Source organism: Monodelphis domestica, chromosome 4, assembly GCF_027887165.1.
Source record: "Monodelphis domestica isolate mMonDom1 chromosome 4, mMonDom1.pri, whole genome shotgun sequence".
Classification (NCBI taxonomy): domain Eukaryota; kingdom Metazoa; phylum Chordata; class Mammalia; order Didelphimorphia; family Didelphidae; genus Monodelphis; species Monodelphis domestica.
This window is the reverse complement of record NC_077230.1, coordinates 308,172,354-308,198,380: the sequence shown is the minus strand read 5'-3', so window position 1 is coordinate 308,198,380 and position 26,027 is coordinate 308,172,354. Positions and strand designations below refer to the sequence as shown.

The 26,027-nt window shown below is 36.2% G+C and overlaps 1 long non-coding RNA gene across 1 annotated transcript in view; it reads left to right on the top strand.

Moving 5' to 3' along the window:
• LOC130453816 (uncharacterized) overlaps nt 1–15,672 on the top strand; it is a 50,664-nt gene extending 34,992 nt beyond the window's left edge. The window contains exon 3 of the long non-coding RNA XR_008911388.1: nt 15,569–15,672. This is a non-coding gene — a long non-coding RNA (uncharacterized LOC130453816). The remainder of the gene's footprint in view (nt 1–15,568) is intronic.
• Nucleotides 15,673–26,027: the final 10,355 nt, after the last annotated feature.

The window sequence follows — 26,027 nt, the reverse complement described above, 5'->3', positions numbered from 1 at the left end:
AAAATCCTTTAATATACAAGGTTTTTAGGCCTTCTGTGAATACATTATGCCAGATGAGGGAGGAATTCTAACCTTATTTTAGAGATAAATGACAAATGGAAATTCAATTGACAGTGAACTATTAAGGCTAAGTCAGGTATAGTTATGTGGTATAGTGGGATAGAGTGCCAGAACTGGAGTCAAGAAGACATGATCTTGAGAAGGAAATGGCAAACCACTCCAGTATCTTTGCCAAGAAAATCCCAAATGATATGGATAAGAGAAAATTGTATGTCCAAATAAGACATAGAGAATATTATGAGAGATAAAGAAGATAATTTTCACTACATTAAATTAAAAATGTTTTTCATTTCAAAATCAATGCAACCAAGATTAGAAAGAAAACAACAAACTGGGAAAACTTTTTATACTACCTCTGACAGAACCCTAATTTCTCAAATATATAGAGAACACAGTCAAGTTTATAGTAGTAGTAGTAGTAGTAGTCTCTCGGTAACTGAGGATGACTATTGTCTTTTTGTGTTTTTGTGCACAAAGACACTTGTGCATGAAGATTTAAGTGGAAAAGTCAGTGCATAGAGACAGTCCCACTCTCTCGGTGTTGGAAGCCTGGGTCCAGTGGCACAAAAAGTCATTACATCTGGAGACTTCCTCAGCTGCATTGGATGGCCGTGTTGTCTTTTGTGCTCCAACACGCCCTAAACACTCCACAGTGCCTTACTGCGTTGCCATCTCAGCCGTTGAACCTTATTGGTTTCTTCTGTCTGTTCAGCCGAAGCAATCTTCACATGCTGGCCTGGGACTCTGTCCCTCTCCAATATCATCCCGGGCACTCCAGGCTCCCTGTGGAGGCAGCAAAGCAGCCTCAGTGAGTCCCCCGTAAAGTTCCTCCAGCTTTTGCAGCCTCATCTCTCACTTCCTGTCTCTATGCTTCCTCCTTCCTGTCCACGGTTTCTCCTTCCCATAACTGTGAGCTGGTGAATCCCTTCACATCTCTAATGTTGGAGGGCCTCCAGGTCCCAAGGCTGGAGGCGCCGGGCGGAGGGAGATCCAGGGCTGGCCAAGGAGCCAAGGTGGGAAAAGCTCAGGGAGGAAGTCAAGTTTATAAGAATACAATAAATTCCTCAGTTTACAAATGATCAAAGGATATGAAAAAGCAATTTTCAAATGAAGAAATTAAAACTATCTTTGGTCACATGAAAAAACCACTCCAAATCATTGTTAATTAGAGAAATGAAAATTATAAAAACTCTGAGGTATCATCTCATGCCTATCAGAGAGGCTAATATGACAAAAAAGGAAAATGATAAATGTTGGAGAGGATGTGTTAAAACTGGGACACTAATATCTTGTTGATGGAGTTGTGAACTGATACAATCATTCTGGAAAACAATTTGGAACCTGCCCAAAGAACAAAAAGACTGGGCTTACCTTTTGACCCAGAAATACCACTATTAGATCTGTATCCTGAAGAGATCAAAGATGGGGGAAAAGACCTATTTGTTCAAAAATATTTATAATTGCTCTCTTTGTGGTGGCAAGGAAATGGAAAGTGAAGGGCTATTCATCCATTGAGGAATGGCTGAACAAATTGAGGTATATGATTATAATTGAATGCTATTGTGCCATAAGAAAATGATGGATAAGATCATCAAAGAAATACCTGAAAAGCCTTATATGAAATGATGCAAAGTTCAGTGAATAAAACCAAGAGAATATTGTGCATAGTAACAGCAATAGAATACAATTCACAATCAACTGTGAATGACAACTATTATAAGCAATGCAAGAATCTAGGACAACTCCAAGGAGCTCATGATGAAATGTGCTTACCACTGCCATAGAAGGAGCTGATGAAATCAGAATGGAGATTGAACATCCCATTCTTCACTTACTTTTCTCCATGGATTTTTCTCTAGGATAAGCTATATGTGTCTTCTTTTACAACATGATGAACATGGAAATATGTACTGCATGTTACCACATATACAACCCATATCATACTACCTGCCATCTTGATGCAGGAGCAGGAGTAATAAGAAGGGAAACAACATGGATCATGAGGCAGGGAGAATGGTAGCAAGAAGGGAGACAACATCAAAATGTCAGAAAATGATTATTGAAAATTATATTGATATGTAATCTGGACTAAAAAAAAAAAAGAAAACCCTGAATAGGTCAGGAAAAGTCACACATAACTAAAACAATTGAACAGCAACTACAAGGTTAAGTCAACTGAACCAAGAATTCATCTAACAAAGCTTGATTATAAGATGGTTCATTGTTTAATGAACAGGAAACTAAAGTAACATCAATTATCTCACTCCTATTTATATTCATGTCTAGTTTAAGCATGCCATTTAACTAGGTTATAGGGCCTGCACTTATTATAAGGTAGAATTGTTTTTCTTTTTGTTCAGATCAATGATATCACAGGGTGATTTGTGTTTGAATTGGATTTGAATGAGGCAGAGTTACACAAAGTTGTCAGCCTCATGCTCTTTTCCAGAATCATCAAAGTCTAAGGGAAAAACAAAAGTCAGGATGCTTGTGTATAAGACCATGGCATCTATAGTGTCTGACCAAGCTTTAAGAGTGCCAAAGCAACTGTTTCAGCTGTCTTCGTGGTCTTTGGTCTTTGGAACAAATTGGTTTCATCTGCCTATTCTGTTGGGGATGTCATCACATCCCTTTAACCCCTTAACTTGAAATCTCCCCAATTCACCAATGGTTTTGAGGTTTTTTTTTAGTCAACCTGATTAAACATGCCTGACAAAATGCTTTCACTAGATGTGGCCTGCTATAGATGATGCATGCTATAGCTGTTTCTTGGAGTCACAGGAGATAACTGGGTTACAGGTAGTAGCAAAAAGTGGATGAGCAGCCCTGAAAGGACTTGGCAAGCCCTTACACTAGAGGTTCCCATTTTCCCAGGACACCCCATATATCCATGTGGGTAGAGTAGTGACCATCTGCATTGATATTTGAGGACAGAGAGATCAGATATGCACTAGACTTATGATTTTATTGACATAGGGAACTCCTTTATCAAAAAGGAGGTTTGAGAACTACGAAAAATGTTGATTCCATAGGCCTGCTTCTCAGCCTTGAAATTCCAACATTAGAAAACCATTTTTTTGGTTTGAACATTTTATGCTCTTCAAATGTAAATACCCCTAGAAGATTAAAATCCTGAGCTTTCATCTCAGCTTCAGATTCTTTCAAACTGTCTATAATATATCTTTGCCTGGATGTTCAACTGGTACCACAGAATCATGTTCAAAGCATAATTTAATCTTTTCCTGAAAATCTACTTTTCCTTCTTACTTCCCTATTTGTCATTGGCAACACCCTATTTGAAACCTCGATGTCATCTTTCAGTTTTCCTTCTTTTACCTAGTTGTGAATTAATCATCTTTCCAATTTTTCTTTTACCTAGCCATGGAATAATCAGGTTCTTTCCACCAGATATGAAGCTGAGAGCAATCTGGTCCCAGAATGTATGTTTCTTCTCAGGAAAGATCAAGCTTGTGTGGAGTTCTGGACAGTCTAAGGCAAAAGTATGAAATTATTGGTTTTCTGAATGAGTGAGAAGCATAAGGGATAAGAAGGGCGAAGAAAGGTAAGGTCAGTTAATAAGCAGTAATTTCCTTAGTGCCTGACATTGTGCTAACTACTGGAAATTTAAAGAAAGGGAAAAAAAAGATAGTCCCTACACTCAAGAAACTCATAGATATATACAGAATATAAACAAGATATATACAGGACAAATTGTAGACAATTAACAGAGAGAAGACACAAGCTTTAGGGGGATCAGGCAAGGCTTCTTGCAGAACATATGACTTTATTTGAGACTTGGAGAAAACCAGGGAACTCAGGTGGCACAAAAGAGGAGGAAGAGAATTCTAGGCAGAGAGCAACCCAGAAAATATCTGGAGATGGAGTGACTTATGTAAGGAATACCAGAGCAGACAATATGGTTGTCACTGAGAACAAAGAGGTGAGAAAAGTATAAGGGAACTGAAAAGGGGGGCAGGTTATGATGAACTTTGAATACCATAAGATTTTATATTTTTGATCATGAAGGTGATAAGGTGCCACTGGAGTATTTTGAGTAGGGGAGAATGAGATGGTTAGATCCATACTTTAGGAAGATCACTGACAGCTGAGTGGAAGATAGGTTGAAGTAGGGAGAGACTTAAGGCACAGAGAACAACCAGAAAGTTATTGAAGTAGTCCAAGCATGAGGTGAGGGCTTTTATCAGACTGATGAAAGTGTTAGAGGAGAGCAGAGAAAATATAAAAGAGACATAAGAAAGGGAAGATTGTCAGGGCTTGGACTAAGGTTGAAAATTGTGGGTATGTGTGTGACAGGGAGGATTCAAGGATGATACTTTGGTTATGAGCTTGGGTGACTGGGAAGATAGTTGGCACTTTAAACTTTAATAACCATGTTAAAAAGAAGGGATGGTTTTGAGGGAAGATGAGGCCCATTTAGGACATGTTGAGTTTAAGGTCTCTTTGGGGGACATACTAGATCATGAGCTGTCCATGGGACATGGAAAGATGCCTATGGGATATACTAAATAGACAAATGGAGATCAACAGAGAAATTACAAATTGATAAATAGATTTGATAATAATTAACCTACAGATGATAATTGAATCCATGGGAGTTGATGGAATAATCATGAAAAATAGTATAATGAAAGATCAAGAGTATCAAGAGAACTAATGAAAAAAATGTGAAGGATGGTGGCCTAGCAGTACCCAATGTTAAACTGTACTATAAAGTAGTGATCTCTGTTACTGGTTAAGAGATTGAAGGGTGGATCAAAGGAATAGACTTGGGGTAAATGATCTCAGCAAGCTAGTGTTCAATAAACCCAAAGAGCCCACCTTTTGGGACAAGAACCCACTATTTGACAAAAATTTCTGGGGAAAATGGAAAACAGTATGGGAAAAATTAGGTTTATATCAATATCTTACACCCTATGTAAAGATAAATTCAAAATGGGTAAATGACCTAAATACAGAGTGAAATCATTAATTAGGTGAACATAGAATGGTATACCTGTAAGATCTAAGGGAAAGGAGGGAAATGACCAAGCAAGAGATAGAGAATGTTATAAGATATAAGATGAATAATTTTGATTATACTAAATTAAAAAAGATTTGTACCAACAAAACTAGGGCAAGCAAAATTAGAAGGGAAGCAACAAATTGGGAAAAAAAATCTTTATAACAAAAACCTCCAACAAAGATCTAATTACTCAGATTTATAAGGAACTAAATCAATTATGCAAAAAAGCAAGCCATTCTCCAATTGATAAATGGGCAAGAGACATGACTAGGCAGTTTTCAGATGTAGAAATAAAAACTATCAATAATCACATGAAAAAGTGTTCTAAATCTCTTCTGCTAGAGAAATGCAAATCCAAACAACTCTGAAGTACCCTTACACATAGCAGATTGGCCAATATGACAGTAAAGGAAAATTATAAATGTTGGAGGGGATATGGCAAAATTAGGATCCTAATGAACTGTTGGTGGAGTTGAAATGATTCACCCATTCTGGAAGGCAATTTGGAATTATGCCCAAAGGTTTTTAAAGGAATGCATGCCCTTTGATCCAGCAATACCATGACTAGGTTGTACCCCAAAGAGATAATAAAGGGTTTTACAAAAATATTCAGTCAAACTCTTTGTAGTGGCAAAAAGTTGGAACATGAGGGGGTGTCCCTAGATTCAGGATGAAGGAGACTGCCAGCAGTTCCCTCAAGAAAGGAAAGATAGGAGTTTTACCACTGGGGGGAAGGATCTGAAGTTGGGAGGGATGGAAGAAAGAATCAGCCACGAATCATACAATACACTCGAGCTCCACAGAGATTAGCTTGGCCAGCCCCTCATTTCCCAAGGACAGGAGATCATGAGGTGACTATAACACCATGGGAAACAGAACTGTGTTCAGAAATAGGTAAAGAGCAAGCCCAGTCCCATCTAGCCTCGCTTGATGCATGGACTTTTATGGCTTGTGGTTAGGGGATAGAACAGGAAAGGTAAGTCAGAGAGACAAAAGAAATTGCATAAGAAAAACCGAGCATGGCTGGAGGCCTAGCTCTAAGAGAGATAAGTGAAAGGAGTGAAAGGAAGGAAGGAAGAAAGGAAAAGTGAGAGAGAGCTGGCCCCTGCAAGGCTCATCTTTTATTAACATTCATATGCAAACATACATAATACATATTAATGGTAGACACAGTGGATTGTCATTGGTACATCTTGACAAAATCAGGGGTAGCCTTTTCTCAGCCTGGTGAGAACAAAGAAACCTGATTCACGCCTAAACTAGTTGGGATCAAAGTTCAGTGCCTTACTGGCCATGCACAGGAAAGAGAATGCGCTCTCCTAAGACCATCTTTACAGCCTGATTATTTCTGTTGAGTAAACATAGCTGTGGACTGCTACACAGGAATTACTGAAGTAATTGTGGTATATGATGGTGATGGAATACTATCATGCTGTAAGGAATGATGACCTGCTTGATTTCTATATGAACTACAAAGACCTCCAGGAATTGATGCAGAGTGAAAGGAACAGAATCAGGAGAACATTGTACACAGAGACTGATACACTGTGGCATAATCATATGTAATTGACTTTGCTACTAGTAGCAATGCAATGATCCAGGACAATCTTGAGAGACTTGTGAGAAAGAATGCTATCCACATTGAGAGAAAGAACTGTGGGAGTAGAAACACAGAAGAAAAATATATGATTTATCACTTGTTTATATGGGCATAGGATGTGGGGTCTTGATTTTTAAAATTTTTATTTTTAATTTAATTTATTAAATTTATTAAAATAAATTTAATTTATTTTTAATTTAATAAAAATTTTTAAAATTACAAAAATGAATAATATGGAAATTGATATTGAGTGATAATACATTATAACCCAGTGGAATTGTTTGTCATCTCTGAAAGGAGAGAGGGAAAAGGGCAGGGAAAGAATATGAATCATGTAACCATGGAAAAATACTGAAAAATAAGTAAATAAACAAAAAATAAAGAAAAGAAAAAATAGCATAATGAGAAGATAGCTCATAATAGAGCTTTGGAAGACACTCTCAATTAATGAACATGACTTGGATGACAGTCTAGCAAAGGAGCCTGAGAAGGAGTGGTCGGATAGGTAGGAGGAGGACCAGGATGAAATAATATCACAAAAAGCTAGGAAGAAGAAAGCATCAAGGAGAAGTGGGTGATCAAGAGTGTCAAAGGCTACAGATTTCAAAAAGAATGAAGATGAAGAAACTTTATGGAAAACTCACACAAGTCAAGCACTTATACAGAAAACAGAAGAAGCATTACAAGGACACTCTTAAGGTCTCTGAAGAATTTTGATTTCAATTCTGAGATATGGGAGACACTGGCAGAGGATTGATGAGAATGTCATGCCTGTACAAAGAAGACTCTGTACTCTTTGAGCAAATCAGAATTGCAGTAGTTGCAAAGAAATGTTGTGATGTGCAAATTTAGAGACATCTCTATCTCAAATGATCAAAATATAGTAACTATAGTACAGCCTTCTGAAGTCATATTGGTTTGATTAACTACTGTCAGACACGCTGTACTGTGACCCTGACATTGCCATGCCATTTTGGTCCTCTTTGAGTATGAAAGGCAACAACCAACCATCTAATCAACCTACATATAATGGGACTATATGTGAAAGTGTGAATTAAAGATACTGTCTGACTTTTAGACCTATATAATAATTCACTGAAAATATGTGATACACAGTTGTTTTGACTTTGCTTACATTATTCACATAATGGCTTCAATTCTTCACTCCCACTGCCCCCACATTCCATCCACCTGTGTGTCAAGCCATGGTTTAATTTTGTGAATGAAGAAAGCTAAATGCTTTAAACTGCTAAGAAGACAAGGTCATAGATTCCTTCCTTTTAAGTTTAGGAGTGTTAGAAAGGCCTGGGGAGTACATTTTTTACACTGAAAAAGATTTACTTAGTACATTATAGTAAGGGTTTAGTTGGGGCTATGTTAATCATTGTTTTATTAAGTTGGATAAAAACAAGGAAGGCACTTAATGAAGCATCTCATTTTCTGTTGCATCTGTCAGGAATTTGTACTGCCAAATGCATATAAAGAAGAATGTCTTTCAGGGGCTTGATCTGTAGACCTTAGCTGATATTGAGATTGAGACAGTATGGTCTCACATATGAGACAAGAGAAAGGAAATAAGATCTTGAATCTACATGAGGCAAGCACTGGGGCAGGTCAGGTCAGGGTCTTAGACCATGAAATTTCCATATGATAAATTAATATATTGGCATGCTGATCTGGACTAAGTTGAGTAGTCTTCTCTGGAACTGTTCAGTTAATGAGGGGTCCAAAGTAAAAGGAAGGTTACTTGAAGCAGTGGAGATTATTTTCTGAACAGGTAACTAACACAAGGTAATCAATATGTAGAGGCAAGAGTCAGAAAGGATTATCAAAACCCCAAAGTACAGACTGATAATGCATTAGTGGGGGGTTCCAAGGGATAAAATGAGTAAATGAAGACCAAGGCAATACAAGAATTTAAGAAACCAGAAGTCCAGAGTAAATTGGAGCTCATACAAAGAGATGCTTTTCCAATTCATTTTACTTGTTATGAAATGTAGAAGAATGGGGAAAAAATGATGGATTTAGAGTTAGAAGTTGGGAGTTCAAATAATACTTTATTTTTTCCACTTGAATTAGTTTATTTGGTCAATTTAGAACATTATTCCTTGGTTACAATAATCATATTATTTCCCTCCCTCTCCTCCACCCTTCCTGCAGCCAATGGGCAATTTCATTGGGTATTACTTGTGTCCTTGATCAGAACCTATTTCCATGTTGTTGATCTTTGCACTGGGATGTTCATTTAGAGTCTACACCCCCAACCATATCCCTTCAATCCATGTATTCAAGCAGTTGTTTTCCTTAGGTGTTTTTACTCCCATAGTGTTTCCTCTGGATGTGGATAGTGATTTTCTCGTAGATTCCTCCAAGTTGTTCAGGATCGCTGCATTGCAACTAATGGAGAAGTCCATTACATTCTATTGTGCCACAGTGTGTCATTCTCTGTGTACAATGTTCTCCTGGTTCTGCTCCTCTCACTCTGCATCAATTCCTGGAGGTTGTTCCAGTCTCCATGGAATTCCTCCACTTTATTATTCCTTTTGAATTGAGTCCAGCAGGAGGGTTCCTTGGCTCTCTCTTGTTGTTAGGTTTGATTTTCAGTCTCCTAGGAGCATTCAGTTTGTGATTGGTAAGGAAGGATTCTCAGAGGAATGAACTTTTGCTGCTTCTATGACACCATCTTGACTCTGCCTCCCAAATAATACTTTAAAAAACTTATAATTTTGCTTCCTCTGGGCCTTAGTTTCCTCATCTGTTATATGAGAGTGTTACAGAAGAAAACTTTTAAGGACTTTTCAAACTATGATCTTAGATTTTCCTTAATATGGCCCTAGGTTTTTGGGGGAACTCTCTTCTTCATAACCCTTTTTTCTTCTGAATGAGCTTCCATAGTGGACAAATCCCTGAATGCTTAGGAAACCACAGGGCAGCAGATAAAAAACTGAACCTATATTTGCAGGACTCCTTCCAATTTCTGTTATTAGGACATTGTCACCTATTTTAAATTCCCTGTCCCTTCAAGTTATCTAATATGCATCCTATTCTCACAGGAATTTGTTCTTATCTAGCTGACAAAATTTTTTTTCTAAAAATTATTTAAAGTATTAATGCTCATTCCTATAGTATTTATATTTTAATGTAATTCTTTTAATATTTAAACTCTTAACATTTTTTCATTTTATTAATCCATTCATGACAACAAGAGCTAATTGCATACACTACGATGAGGTAGAAAGGGAGCAGAGCACAGCCTAAAATCCTTGTGGGGGTTGCTTCAAGAACCAACACAAGGTGAAATAAAGAACTAATTAAGGGGGTTAAGGATGGAGTAGGAGAGCTGAGTTGATGGGAAAAACCTTACCCCTACCCTGAGTTTTAATATTTTCTTACTTAGAATATTAGAAAGGACAGCAGCTAGATGAGAAAGGCTGGAGGTCTAATTGTTCACAGCCTCTAAAACACCTGCATCAGGGACAGAATTTTCTGCTCCAGTTTTCACATTTGTAACCCAAATCTGCTCAGTTTTCATGTTGCCATGACTGAGAGTAGTCAGACATTGAAACTGTTGCTTCACAACACCAGAAACACCTGTTAGACTGTAAACAACAAGTATTTAATGATACAATTTAAGGGACTATGCTATTAATGAGAAAGGATTTGGGAGAACGAGAGATTGTTTCCAGTTATGCTCAAATTACCTTGCCTACTTTATACTGGTAAGGGTGGGAGATATATATTATGTCATACATTTACTAAGATTTTAAAAGTTAAATTGTTCTTTAAAAAACCTAAAATATTAGATGCTTTTCTGAGTTGAAATCTAGATGGATCCTTAGTTAAACAAAAAATAGACAACTTTTGGTGGTCTTCCCACTGGACATGCCTAAGGATGGGTCCTGCTTTGAAAAAAATAATTGCCTTGCCTTTATAAGAGGATTATTCTATTCTAGTATCTCCTATTCTATTTTCTAGCTTTTAACAAATACAGTGAACATTTATTAAGCCCTGTACAAAATAGACTCGAATACAGGACTACAATCCCCACAAGCCTTTGCTCCACTTCCCCAAAATGCTTTGTAATCTCACGGGAATTCTGAGGTGGGCAGAGATCGAGGAAGGATTTAAGCTGGTGGCAAAGGTTTTTGGGGGCTCTTTTGGACTTCCATTTTGGAGCAGACGCGTCTCTTGCGTGATGTGAGGTTATTTTGTCTAGGCCTCTGGCCTAGGCACATGTTTCTTACTTGTATATTCTTTAATCTTTAACCTTTAATAAACCTCTAAAAATATAATACTCCTTGCAGAGAGAAACTAATTTCTACCTGCCTCAGTCTCCCCATATTCCTAAATTTTAATCTTTACAGCCCCTACTATATATAAGGTACTATATGAGATACTGGATATAAAAAGATTCAATAAGAAACAGACTCCATCATCAAAGATCAGTTTTCTAAGGGGTAATGAGATATGTATGCAGATAATTTTAACTCAAGGGTGGCTGCAATAAACACAAAGGAGAAAATCAGACAAAATTATGTGAGAAATTTTGAAGATAAAATTCTACATAGAGGAATAATGGGAAAATTGAAGACATAAGTTGTGTCAGACTTGGACCTTTAAAGACAGAAGGTATTTCAACAGTGGAATTAAGAGGGCACTCCAAGAATGTAGGAGAATGTATGCAAAGAGATGGGACAGGACAGAAAGGCCTCACTTATTTTAAAATATTCATTAAAGAAGGATTTTAAAACACTCTTTGCAATTCAGCTTATCCTTTTTGAATAGGTTGGACCTCAATTAATAAGGTTTGGTTAAAGGATAGTGTAATTTCCAACTTGAAAGAGAAGACTTAGCAGACATAATATTTTTCATATATTTAGTGAAAAGATTATGGAAATCCATGAACCTGAGTGTTGGTAAAATAACTAAATTCTCTACTTTTGAATTCCTATATATAAAAATATGTGTATAATATGTGCTGCTTCAGTAGTTTTGTAATTTATTTGATGTTGATATTGTCTCCATTAGTGTAGATTGTAATTCATACATGTCTCAATTCTTAAAATCACAAATATGTGATTTTTGTGCATATGTACATGAATTATGGCATGTGTATATATATGCATATATATATATACATATATATATATATGATTTTATTGGCTAAAGAATCATAGGTGAGAAAACTTCCTCCTACTAATGTGGATCAGCAACTATTGTGCAATTTATAATCTTGGAGAAAAATAGAAAGTGTTTGTTTTTTAATACATAAGGTTTGCAGTTATTCTTCATCATAAAAAATATGAAGGCAAAGTTTCCCTTTCCATCATCAGTATGCTTCAGAATAAAATACCAGATGTTCATGTTCCAATATTGTCTTTTCTCTAGACTGTAAGCATTTATCAATTCCATATATTACTCTTAATAACTTTTATATTATAGAGTATGCATATAAAATTTCATTTTGAACACTGACATAATTTTTCCACTTTTTACATAATATTTTATTACACAGATTTGAGTATTCTACAGGTTAAATAATGGCTTTCAAAATAAATCAATTATAGTAAAAGACTGATAAAAGCCTATACGGATCATAATTCTGGCCTTTAACTATAGTCTTATGAAAATATTCCATTAAAAAAATAAAACAGGTATGTTTTATTTTATTATTCCTCATTTATATGTTTAAACATTTGTCCATATATTTTCTAATATATCCTAGTCATTCCTAATAGAACTCTCTCCCCAAAGAGCCTTGCCTTGTAACTAGGAAAAACAGGTTATCAAAATCAATCCACTGAGACCCTACATGACAGTCTATGTAATGTTTTCTGCCCATAGTCCTCTACATTTCTATATAAAGGTGGGAAACAGTTCTGATTGTCATATGGGATCAAGATTATTTGCTCTATTTAATCCAAGTTCTTAATGTTAAATATTCAGGGTATATATATATATATTTCTCTGTACCTTTGTGATCTTTGTCTCTGTTTCCCTCAGTCTCTTTTCTGTCTCTGTCATTCTCTATCTTTCCTTCTCTCTATTTCTACACATGCATGCATACACATACATTATCTCATCTGTGGCAACTTGAATCATGCATCTTCTAAAGATGATTTACAAAGTTGCTAGTTGAACATTGGCTGCAAAATGCCAAAACAAAATAAAAGCATTATATTGCTTTTGGTGTACCATGGTCCCTAAATCTTTTCCTGACCCTCCCCCCTTGTAACTAACCAATAGTTCCTTCTATTTTTAATTCTACAAAGATACATTCTGATGGTTTATCACAGTCCTAAGGTGACCCTAAAGCCTAGTACACAATGCCAGCAGATTTCAAAGTCTTTTACTTCCAACCAATTTAAAAAGTCTTCAAGAATAAGCTGGGCAAACCCCACCCTCAACTTTTCTGTCCTTTGAGGATCAATGTAGTCAGATTCAGAAGGGCTCAGCACCAGAGTGCTTGTCTTTATATCATTAATTATTTGGCCACAACTTACCAATTTGTTTCCTAAGGCAGGGGTGGTTACAATCTACATTTATATAAGATGTTGTATATACACATATATGTATATATATTTACACACATGTATGTAAGATGTTATGTAACACTGACATCATATATCTTTGATGTATTGAAGTAAGTTTGCTTCCTATCATGTCATTTTGTGTGCTCAACCATTTATTGTTAACCTTCCCTTAATCAGAATGGTTGGATTGACATTGAAGCAATTGAATAGTTAATTATTCTTCTGAGAAGAGAGACTTATATCTCCTCATTATAAATAAACTCACTCTTGTATCAGCACATGCATCTCAAATAAGGAAGAGAAATTTTTTTATGTTTTATAATTTTATATGGTTTAGCCTGCTTCACTTCCTAGATACTGCAGCTGTGTCCTCATTGTATTTTACTGCCAACCCCCCCCCATCCCTCAGCAGTTCCTATAATTTCAAATTTATAACTATGTCCAGAGTAATTCACCCCTAAGCCAACTAGAAATAAAAATAGAGGAGATAGGCCCATCTGTTGGAATGATTTCTTAACTGCAGAAAACATTTTCTTTTCTTTAAAAGCCAAGCTGTGTAATCTGTATAAATTCCAATTCGTAAACCATGAAACTCCAATTTTTCCACTTCTGTAGTCACTTTGAGTAAATGATTTTGCATATGCAGGAAGTCAAAATCAACAGAATGGTCCATGGAAGTGTGAGATTGATTTTTACAACATGGAAGTATTCTAAGTAATGGGAAGAATCCCTGTTCAGTTAAATTAGGATCAAAACAATTCCCAGATTACTTAACAATGAAAAGTTCCCATTTTCCTGTTTATATTTTTCTGGGATTATAGCAAATCTCAATCTTGAATTTCTTTGTTGGCAGATTCACCCGTTTCCTTATATCATCTCTTAATTTCATCTTCATGTCTTTTATCTCCACAGCAAAAACACCATTCTACGTAGAAAAAAGTCAGAGGCTAGTTAGTACTAAACAATCATTATTAATCAAATTCTGGAAGAAAACATTGCCACCCTGACCAATTCAGATAGAGGCAAGGATTTTGCTTCAGCTCCCTAGATAGAGTTGTATCAATCCTTCTTTTTGCTTCAATCCTATGTAACCCTAGCTCTTGTCAGCACTGGCCATTTCATATTATACTGCAAGTGCAACATCAGATTCCCCATGTAATAAAACTGAGCCAGAGGCTACTAAAATATAAATGATGTTTGCTAGTTACCCCTTGTCTAGCTGCAACTGCTCTGATGGAGAGCTACACATGAATTACTTTGAGAAATGAGGGATTTTGCTAGAGAACTATATAGACACAATTTCTTTTCTACATGTTGGTTAAAGGAAAGAGAATGGACTCCAAATACTTTTCAGACAAAACCTAATGCAACCAAATAACTTTTCATCTGTGCTGAATACCTGAAGTAAATGAAGAGGTAGGAGACATCCAGGAATAGGAAGAAGGGCTTTCTATGCTGGATGTATGTAGGCCATTTTCAATGATACCTGGGAACAGGCTGCTTTTTTAGTACACTTGTTGGCATGTATCAACCTCCTCATACATTCTAGAAGCCATTTTTTAAAAGAGTGAATGAATTTTATATAAGGGTAGAATTTTAGCCCACGAGCAGTTATGCCAACTTACATAGTTGACTATAAATGGTAGGTGATCCTGCCAGTAGAGTGGGAACTTACAGTCTGAAAGCTTCTTGCTTTCTTAGTTTTAAGCAATCAGTAAACACTACTGACTATTATGAGCCAGTTTTTGTGCTAAATGCTTGGGATATAAACAAAAATGAATTTATCTGTGACCCTGTGGAATTTACATTTTGTCAGAGGACAAAAGAATTTATACCCTCAAAAGAATTTATAAAACACTAAAAAATAAACACAAGGTAATTTTTTGGAGGGGAAAGGTACTGCCAGTTGGGGATAGTGGTCAGGAATTGCTCCTTGTAGGAGGCTGCATTTGAGATGAACTTTGAAGGTAATTATGAACTCATAAGGTATAGGCAAAAGGGCCGTATATTCCAGGCATGTGTAAAACTGAAAATTGGTTTTAATTCAGTTTTTAAGACCTAATAAAGTTGGCATAGGTTTATATACTCTCCTCCCACTTTGTAAGTCTAAACTCCTTATCTTTGTAACTTCACCCTTCATCTACCTTCTGGAGAAACTTGCCCATAGGTCAAACTTTTGTCTTGTAATTATCTCTACTCTTTACTCGGGTTGGTGGGTTGGTTGTTGTCTTTTTGTCCTTCCTACTTGTAGAGGTCCAAAATGACATCACTGGTAATGTCTTTTGACTTGAGCATAAATTGAATTTACATGAGACGGAGTTGCACAGTCATAAGTCTCATTCTCTCTTCCAGGGTCATTGAAGTCCAATGGCAAGATAAAAGTCAAGATGACTGCTAATGGATGAGGATTCAGTGGATGACCTTGGCTTCTTCAGTATCCAATAAAGTTTTAAGTCCTCTACAGTTTCTGCTTCCACTGCCTTCATGGTCATTGGGATAAATTATTCTCATCCACCTATTCCACAAGGGGAAGTCTCCCTATGTTTGGGGTAGATAGCTTACTAATGCACCAACAGGTTTAAGGCCTGTCAGTTATCCATAATCCACTGAGAAGGTTTTACTGAGATGTGGCCTCTGCATGCTACAGTTTCTTGGAGTTACAGGTGAGAGATGGGAAGTCTAGAGTTAGGAAGATTCATCTCCCGGAGTCCAAATCTCGCCTCAAACACTTATTAGCTCTGTGACCTTGGGTAAATCATTTAATCTTGTTTGCCTCAGTTCCTCACTTGTAAAATGAACTATAGAAGGAAATGGGAAGCCACTTCCAAATGGGGTCACGGAGAGTTGGACACAACTGAAAAACAAGTAAACAACAACTTGAAAATCCCCTAAGATATTTGTAGCCCCCTTCTGGGCCTTGTGTTTCAGGACTCTTGTAGAATCCTGAAGTTCATACTTCACTCATGTATTCTCTAGTCATGTGACTCTCAAATCTATTGTAATAATCTGTATCTCTAATCTGCTATTGTCCATTTTTGTTACCTCACCCACCACCCATTTAACTCAAATGCAAGTTCCTTTGTATCTTTATCCACCACCTGAGGATTACTCCCATCTTCTAATGAAGAAACAATAGGGAGAAACTGAGCCAACTCAACTTGCCCCCTCATTAAAATGTCTACCAATTAGGATTGCCAAGGGTGTCTAAATAGTGTACTGTCAGGCCAGTCAGAAAGAAGATATACTCAGATTTAAAAGACCCTGTCAGCCCTCACTCAGGGTCCTTGGTCATAGAAAGAGGCCAAAGACCCACTTTATTGGTTACTGTTAGCCTAATTAATACTTTGATCATTCTTGGAATCTTGTCTCAATTTATCTCAATTTTCAAATGTTAACACATATAAAGACAAGAAGATGAAAGATGGGATATTATGTGTAAAGATTCACAAGAGGGCTGTTCTATCTGTCCTATATGTATTCCTGGGACAAGTTTGCTTCTTCCAGTTCTTGTAGCATTATCTTTTGCCCCCTTCTTTATCATGTTTGCCTTTTGATCAGCTCTTTGTCAAACTAAAGAACTAAAATGGTTCTTTATTTACCTTATGCAATTTGCCAGGCTAGTCTCAGTCTCACTACTGCCAGGATTAAAGTCATGAAGCTTGGGGTTAGGAACCTTTGGGGTCCTCATAACCTAGTACCTGGGGCAAAGAACTCCAAGAAATCCCAATGTTCCAGGGGAAAATGGACAATGTTGTGCCAACATATGGCACAAAAAGTGAAAGAAGCAAGTTTGTTCCAGGAAATATGGAGCCTTTGTTATCTGGTGTCCAGTACTGTGAGATGGTATCTGCTCATACCGGGTTAGAATCTGTCTAGAATAAGCAATTAAGGATATATAGAGTACAGAAAACTGTTGATTTCTCACCAGTCTTCTAGTCACACCTATAATTGTCATGGGCATTTCTTTACACACTTCTAACAAAATTGAAACTAACTTTTCTCTTGTACTGTTTTATTTATAGAAACATGAATTGGTTAAATTCCAAGTCTTGCTGAATTTCCTGAGGGAAAGCACTAATGTTCTCATGAATGGAGGGGAAGGCAAAACTTTTTCCACATAGAATAACCTATATTTGGGTTTCTTACAGGTTATGCCATGACTCAAGGCTCAATAATTTCACTTAGTCATAAGTGAAAGGATCCTTTTATCACTCGTTTCTTACTTATTTGCTATGTACCATGTATTCTTTATAGATGATTTGGATACAGGGAAAAAGGAAAATGGTCTCTGACTTCAATGGGCTTATCTTCCTCATGACACAGTTTTCTTCCAAGAGCATAATAATACAAATGTTAGGAAGATTTTTTGCACTGTATAACTATAGTATTGTTAAGACATAACGGACATGTAAAAAATCCTTTCAGTGCTATTTACTTCTTGTTCACTTGTTTCAGACTCTTCATGACCTCATTTGGGAATTTCTTGACAAAGATACTAGAGTGATTTCCATTTCATTCTCTAAACTTATTATACAGTTGAGGAAACTGAGAGAAACAGTGACTTGTCCTGAGTCACACAGCTAGTAAGTGTCTGAGGCTGGATTTGAACTTAAGTCTCCTTGACTCCATATTCAGTGCTCTAACTGATGTACCACCTAGCTCTTGATCCTTACTAGCATCATCATGTGAATAGAGGACCAACCTCAGAATTAGGAAGATTTTTGGTTTAAGTCCTGCCTCTTACATATACAGGTGATTTGCCTGTGGGTCCGTTATCTGAACTCTCTACATGCAACTTGAAGACTATAAGTTGCCATTTTACAGGAATTTAGAGTTCTGGATAATATATAGCTGTAGATCAAAGATAAACCATAAAGCCAGAAGTGTGTATCTAATATATATATTTATATATACATTATATTATTATTATATATACTTATATATTATTTTTTTGTATTTTATATTTGTATTTCTAGCACTTAGCACAGTACTTGAAACAGAAGTGCTTAAGAAATGATTGATATTTATATGTATGTACATATCTATCCCCATATATGTGTGTGCATGTCATATATGGGTATATGAATATGTTCATAATTTTGGTGACAAAATTGCTTTTTCCAGTTTTTATGACATATAAGTATTTTTTGCTTCCTCCTCATGTTACTTTTTGTCCACTTCATCTAAAGGTTTTTTTGGGGGACCAAAATGCTCCCTTATGCCCATATTTACCCAGTAGTTACATGTGTGTATTTATTTGATCCACAAAATGAGATTTCATTGATAGTGGAATACTTTTTATATGAAAACTCTTTCACTAATGCAGATTAGTAACCCATCTGTAACACAGACTTAGGGACTTGCTTGGGGGAATTGAGAGATTACGCAGCTTTTTGATGATCACATACCTAGCACAATATGTGTCAGAGGCAGGACTTGGACATTGCCTCTAGCCTAGAGGTGTCAAACTCATGGCTGGCAAAGAAGTGTTGCCTGGACCAGATTAAAATGTAGTTGAGAAAATAACTAACAGATTAAAATGTAATTGAGAAAACCAATAATAAATAGATAAAGGTGATTCATGGTTTTCTAAGTCAATGTGTGGTCTATGGGCTGTTTTTATTTGTTTGACAGCACTTTTCTAGCTTTTCCAATGCAAGTCCATTATTAATCCATCATTCCATGATGCCTTTCAGAATACACACACACACACACAAACATGAAACACACACAAAGCTTTTGTTGGCAAGAAGTGTTTGTGGATAACTGACTTCAGATATGCTAACTCCTCAGCCAAAGGTGGTTCCAAGTGAGATTGTGAAGCATGAGAAGCTTATCATCTAGGATTCTGATTTTACCTTTCTTGTTCTCTTTTCACTGTTTTCTCATAGTTCCTGATATAGAATACCTTCTCCTTTAAACATTATTCTAAGGAAGGCTGTAGCATCAGTTTTTTGCTTCATTGTGTGAAATTAAGTAATGAGTTTCTTTTTTGAACATCTCTCTTAAAAGGATTTCAGAGAATATGAGGGGACATAAGGAGAGAGGCAGAAGAAACTGAACAATTCACAGCTGAAATCTCTTTGTCTATGCTTAAGGGTCCACTCTGCCCTTAGTCAATCAGCAAATGAGGCATCAAGTCCAGTGCTTTTAACTGCTTCCCTTGTCTAAATGAAGACTCCATATAGGAATCAGAGCAGTTTGATAAGCAGAAATTCATTCAGAGAACATTAACCAGAATGGCAAGAGGACTCAATGTCATGCTGAAACAATTGTAGTTGAAGATAATTGGAGTGAAAGAAATTTTCCTTGGGGGAGAAAAATCTGGGGATAGGGATAGGGTTACGAATAATTGCTGTCTTCAAATATTTGAAGAATTGCCTTTTAGAAGATATGTTAGATCTATTTGATACTGAGAAGACAAAATTACAACCAATGGTTGGAATCAAGGGTAGATTTTGATACAATATAAAGAAAACTTTCTAACAATTGAGTCTACCTAAAAATGAAATGGGCTTATATAGTGAGCTGTCCATTGTTGGAAGTCTTGATAGGTGAGAAATATTATGAAGAGGATTTATGTCTTAGTTGTAGAGTTGGATTAGATGGCCTCTGGGATCCCTTTCAATTCTGAGCTTCTCTGATTAGATTCAAATATCTCCTTAAGAGCAGCATTTGAAGAAATCTATTCAATAGCAAACATTTCTGATTTAGTTCAGAATCCAAGATTTTTCATAGTTCTAAAAATAGTGGCAGGGCTATATTTCCAGAATTGCTTCAAGGAGGCAATGGCTGATTGTAATTAGAAAACCAACCACATACCAAATGTTCAATCACTGGAAGACTCATAGAAGAGGAAACTTTTAAAAGAGCTACAATTATATGTTGTATACATACCTGTTAGAACATTCAAAGAAAATTTGTAAAAATAAAAATGAATAGGACAAAACTCCAAATTTAATAATGTTCACACTCAATCAATCAACATTTATTGCTCCTACTGTATGTCAGGCACTATGCTAAGTCTTGGGGATACCAGAAGAGGCAAAAACCAGTCCCAGATCTCAAGAGATATTACAATCTAATGGAAGAGACCACATATGTGGCAAGCAAGCAATTCATGCTCTAGGACAGTGGTGGCATATCTATGGCATGGGTGCCAAAGATGGCACAGAGAAGACTTTCTGTGGGTATATAGCCACGCTCCACCCACCTACCCTCCCCCAGTTCATTACTAGAAAGGCAGAGAGACTCCAGTGGAGCTGCTCTCCTCCCCATCTCCACTGTGCCTGATGATATTTTTTCACATCCCTCGCCCTTCTGCCCAGCAGCTCAATAGGAACACACAGCTGATAAGGTGAGTAGTTTACAGGAGGCAGAGCTGGAGGGGAGCAGAGCACTCAGGGAACTCCCCTTCCCTTCTGTATACTGGGAACATCCCTCACTTCACCTGCCCCTCCACCTAGTAGCCTTTCTCTCTCCTCTATATGGGGTAACGGGGGAAGGACATGCCAGCATTCAGAGGAGAGGCAGAAGTGGGTCACTTGGTCTGGGCTGGGCGGGCTGGGCATGGCACTCAGGGATGAGGGTAGGGTCCGGCATTCCATCTCTAAAAGGTTCACCATCACTGCTCTAGAATTTATTGAACACAAGGTTATTTAATTCGATTATTTGTGATTCTTCCTTATCCACTTTATTTTATTGCTATACTTTTCTATTTTATAGTTTTTTGAAATAATTTTAATATTATAAGTACATAAAATACGTGGTACTTAGCCAATCAAGATACAAAGTAAATACAATTACAAAACACTCTTTAACTGAAGAAAGAATAACAAATGGAGAAATAGGAATCGCTCAAAGTTCAGCCCTGTCAATATAATTACAAAACAATAATATTTAAATTAATTTGTGAGTTTAATATCATACCAATTAAACTACCAAATATGGTGATACTTTGTAAACTAATACAAAATAAAAACAAAATTTATTTGAATAACAAGTGTAGAATTTTAAGGGATAAAAAAGGGTGGGGGGAGTAACAACAAAGGAAGGATAACTCTTCTAATTGCTTCCAGAACTTTATACCCAGAAAAAAAATTTGTGTTGCTGGCAATAATATTCAAATGTGTTCAATATTCAATTTTTTTAAATAAGGAGAATATGCCAAAATAATTAGAAAGTTATCCCTATAACTCAGTACAGACTGCTTGTGCACTGAATTCAAACCTGGGTTCAGACATTTGCTGATTGTGGGACCTGGGCAAACCATTTAACCTCTCTGCATATCAGTTTCCTCATCTATTCAATGGTGATAATAATAGGATCTGTCTCCCAGGTATTGTGAGGCTAAAATGAAAAATTTGTAAAGCACTTTGCATTCCTTAAAATACTATATCAATGTTAGATATTATCATTCTTCCTTATTGAAAATGTAAGAAGAAACAAGCTTTTGTAGATTACTTTAAACTGATTGAGTCTTGGAGAATATCAAATCCTGTTGTGTCTAATGTTTGTTAATTAAAATAAAAATGATCTGCAAGAACAAAATACAACCTTGAAGACTATTCTTTTTAACAATTTCCATGTACGTGGATAAAATCATTCATATTTGAAAAATAGGACTATGGAGATGACTTTGTTCAATGATCCATTGAATATCATTGAGAAAGGCATAACACAAAGAGAAACTTAAAATATCTGTCTATGTCATGGAGGATATTCTACCCTGAGTCCAAAAAAGAATAGTTCCCTATCAAAAATGAGGTCCTTTTAATGTTCCAATTTATTTAATATACACCTGAAAATGCAGATCATCAAAACTTCTTTAATGCATGATCATTGATTATAATAATTTTATTCATGAGTTTAACCAATGAAAGCCAATTATTATAATAAGGAGACAGAGGAGAATAGAAATTCACAAAATGGCTTATTTGCCAAATGGAGATATGGAAGCCAAATGCAATGCCAGTTTAAAATATTAATTAATTTGTGAAATCTTTGGAGGATGATGGTAGAGCATTGCCCCATAAAACAGCAAAAAGCAGTGCAGAGGAAATTATTGTAATGTCTGTATTTTTTTATTGGATTGTAATGCCTTTATTCTTTTTTTTTACCTTTTTAAAAATATCTCTTCATTTCCCCCCTGTTTTATACATATATTATCATGCAAAACATATTTCCATATTATTCATTTTTGTAAGTATATAGTCTTATAAAACCAAAACCCCAAATCATCTTCCCAAATAAACAAATGATAAATCATATGTTTTCATCTGCATTTTTACTCCAACAGTTCTTTCTCTGGAGGTGGATAGCCTTCTTTTTCATAAATCCCTTAGAATTGTCCTGGATCATGATGTTGCTGTTGGTAGTAAAGTCTATCACATTTGATTGTTCCACAATATTTCAGTTACTGTGTATAATGTTCTCCTGGTTCTGGTTATTTCACTCTGCATCAGTTCATAGAGGTCTTTCCAGCTCTTTCTGAAATCATTCTGTTTATCATTCCTTATAGCACAAAGTATTTCATCACCATCATAGAACACAATTTGTTCAGTCATTCTCCAATTTTTTTTCACTTAAAATATTTTTCCATGGTTACATGATTCATGTTCTCTCCTTCCCCTCTTCCCTTCCCCCTCTTGCAGCTGACAAGCAATTGCACTTTATTAAAAAGAATTTTCTTAATCTCTCCCTCTGTCTCCTTAAGAGGCTAGAGAGCAGGATTTCTAAGCAGATCAGAACTGATAGGAGTCAGTGAACCAGAGCTGAAGATTCCCTTACCAGGGAGACCAGGATTGAGGAGAGGAAGTAGCTGGTCCTCTGATAGGAAATTAGGGGGAGAGTTGGTCAGTGAGGAGAGAAAGGAATCAGTCACAGACAGCTGAAGGTCTTCTGCCTCTGGCATCTCTGGAGAGCCTGAGGTCTTTATCTGAGGTAAGGATCTGCTGGCAATTGGCTAGTAGCAATTGGGCTGCTATAGAAAACTAATTGAAGGAGTGAGTGAGTGGTAACCGTCTATCATTTTAGGGAATTAGATAGTTAGTGAATAATTTATAGACTAGAGTAGATAGACCTGACATGCCAGGCAGAAGAACCTGTCCTGAGAAGACAGAGATAGTTTAGGAAATTTTAGGAATTTTAGGTATACTTATAGGATATAAGATTAATAATCCCTCCTCTTTTCTATCTTTCTATCTGTACTTCTTTCTTAAATTAAACAAAGTTTCTGTTAAACTGCTCTCCTCACTTTGTTGAACTCCTTACTTTAACCCTTACAACTGGGTCATACATGTGTTATCACTTGATACCTATTTCCATATTATTCATTTTTGTAATAAGGTAATCTTTTAAAAACCCAAATCCCAAATCATATATGCATATAAACAAGTGATAAATCATATGTTTTTCTTCTGCATTTCTACTCCCATAATTCTTCCTCTCAATGTGTATAACAGTCTTTCTCATAAGTCCCTCTGAATTGTTCTAGGTCATTGCACTGTTATCAATAGCGAAGTCAATTACATTTGATCATTCCACAATGTCTCACTTTCTGTGTACAATGTTCTCTTGGTTCTTCCCATTTCACTCTGCATCAATTCATGGAGGTCATCTAGAAATCCTCCATTTCATCATTCCTTACAGCACAATAATATTCCATCACCATCACATACCACACTTTGTTCAGCCATCCCCCATTTAAGGGATACCCCTTCATTTTCCATTTTTTTGTCACCACAAAGAGCACAGCTATAAATAATTTTGTGTAACCTCTTTTATTATCTTTTTTGGGTACAAACCTAGTAGTGGTATGGCTGGATCAAAAGGCAGGCAGTCTTTTAAAGCCCTTTGGGCATAATTCCAAATTCCCTTCCAGAATGGTTGTATCAATTCACAACTCCACCAGCAATGCATTAGTGTTCCAATTAAAAATATATATAATTAATTAATTTAGAATATTTTTCTATGGTTACAAGATTCATGTTCTTTCATTGCCCTCCCCTAAACCCCTCTCATAACCAATGCACAATTCCTCGGGGTTTTCCATGTGCCATTGATCAAGATCCATTTCCATAACATTGATATTTACACTAGGGTGATCATTTAGAGTCTGTATCCCTAGTCATATCACCATCGACTCTTGTGATCAAGCAGTTGTTTTTTTTCCTGTGTTTCCATTCCCACAGTTCTCCCTCTGAATATAGATAGCATTCCTTCTCATAAGACCCTCAGAATTGTCCTTGATCATTCTATTACTGCTAGTAGAGAAGTCCATTACATCAATTGTACCACAGTGTATCAGAGTCTGTGTATAATGTTCTCCTGGTTCTGCTCCTTTCACTCTGCATCAATTCCTGTCCCCATGGAATTCCTCCAGTTCATTATTCTTTTGAGCACAATAGTATTCCATCACCAACATATACCACAATTTGTTCAGCCATTCCCCAATTAGAGGGCATCCCCTCATTTTATAATTTTTGGCCACCACAAAGAGTGCAGCTATGAATATTTTTGTACAAGAGATTTTCCTTATGATCTCTTTAAGGTACAAACTCAGCAGTGCTATGGTTGGATCAATGGGTAGGCAGTATTTTAGTGCCCTTTGGGCATAGTTCCAAATTGCCATCCAGAATGGCTGGACCAATTCACAATTCCACCAGCAATGTATTAATGTCCTAATTTTGCCATATCCCTTGCAACATTCATTACTTTCCTTTGCTGTCATGTTAGCCAATCTGCTAGGTGTGAGGTGGTACCTCAGAGTTGTTTTGATTTGCATCTCTCTGATTATAAGAGATTTAGGACACTTTTCATGTGTTTATTGATAGTTTTGATTTCTCTATCTGAAAATTGCCTATTCATGTCCCTTGCCCTTTTATCAATTGGGGAATGGCTTGATTTTTTTGGACAACTGATTTAGCTCTTTGTAAATTTGAGTCATTAGGCCTTTGTCAGAGTTTTTTGTTATGAATATTTTTCCCATTTGTTATTTACCTTCTAATTTTGGTTGCATTGGTTTTGTTTGTACAAAACCTTTTAAATTTAATACCATCAAAATTATTTATTTTACATTTTGTAATTATTTATAACTCTTGCCTGGTCTTAAAATCTTTCCTTTCCCAAAGATCTGACAAGTATACTATTCTGTGTTCACATAATTTACTTATAGTTTCCTTCTTTATATTCAAGTCATTCACCCATTCTGAGTTTATCTTGGTGTAGGGGGTGAGATGTTGATCTAAACCTAATCTCTCTCATATTGTTTTCCATTTTTTCCCAATAGTTTTCTGTCAAATAGTGAATTTTTGTCCACAAAGCTGGGATCTTTGGGTTAAAAAATTTGTGAAGCACTATTAAATGTTCAATATTTTTACCCCCCAAATAAATTCCCCTGATTTTTTTTCTGATACTATGTAATCAAAGTCATTCATTTTATATTTTGTAATGTTCTGTATCTCTTGCTTGGTCTTAAATTCCTTCATTTTCCCACAGATCTGACAGGTATACTATTCTATGTTCACCTAATTTTTTTTATTAGTTCATTATTTGTTTTTAAGTCATTTACCCATTTTGAATTTATCTTGGTATAAGGGAGACTCTAAATTTTCAAGAGGAATCCTGGCAGACATTTTTTAGAGTCTGTCATCTTGTTTCTTCATAGGAGAATAAGAAACCAGGAATGGGCTTGGGTTAAGGATCTTAATGTCTGCAGTTGTCTCAAACTAGTAATGCTTTGGGAGAAGTCTTGTACTTTCCTATATTTCTTTGTAAAAAATAAATATTGCTGAGAGATAACTCTAACAGG